Source organism: Dinoponera quadriceps, unplaced genomic scaffold, assembly GCF_001313825.1.
Source record: "Dinoponera quadriceps isolate SergipeBrazil2010 unplaced genomic scaffold, ASM131382v1 scaffold2414, whole genome shotgun sequence".
NCBI classification, from domain to species: domain Eukaryota; kingdom Metazoa; phylum Arthropoda; class Insecta; order Hymenoptera; family Formicidae; genus Dinoponera; species Dinoponera quadriceps.
The window spans coordinates 656,376-657,279 of NW_014556444.1; positions in this window are offsets into that span (position 1 = coordinate 656,376).

A 904-nucleotide genomic window follows, 5' to 3' on the forward strand; every position below is an offset into this window, starting at 1 on the left:
TAAAATATTAATTATTACAAACTATTAAATGTAACATAAAATATTTCGAAAGATACGTATATGTATACATAATGTCACAAAGAGAAGAAGAAGATATTTGGTGGTGGTTATAGTAATATTATAATTTGCTCGATCCAAATATTCGATCCTTCGAAATATTTATCTTAAGAAGCTGTATATCAAAATGAAATCTTATATTTTTATGTAAAAATTTACTGCTGCTTTACGATATTAAAAATCCTGTTTCTAAAAAATGCTACTTTTTTTTGTTTTGAAATCATATCTTTTACATAACTCCATTAAAAATATCGTTATAAACAGGCAGCTACAAAACTATTCTTCATGGGTATGTTTGTTTTATTAGTTGAGGTACGATAGAAAAATGAGTCGACAACTTTGTATTATTAATATAATACTTGTAATTCATTGTGCTTTATATACAAGATGGGTAAGATAATAGAATTTAATAGATATGCATCGTTAAAGGTGCCATTAAATTTAACTTTGGATTATCAAGATTTGCGTCTCGTACTAAATTTATTTACTAGACTTGCCAAAATCTTTAAATTTTTCTTATAAGTAATTTTATAAGCTAGTTGTGAGTAAATAAATTTAGCACGAGTATACATGTCAAACCAAGTTTGTAATTAAGTTCAATAACTGCAATTAATGTCTAAATCTCTACTCTTTACCACAGTAACGTACTTTAAACTGAGGTAATATGTACATAACAACGATTATTAGTAAACCGTAATTTTCATATTAGCACAATTAATATAATGCAATTTTTATAAAATAATTAAAAATTGATATAAAACCGATGATAGTCAAATTGTTTGAGTCACTTGCAGATGTCGATATTTATATGAGAGAAGAACTTGTTGTAATATCTTAAATATTTTAA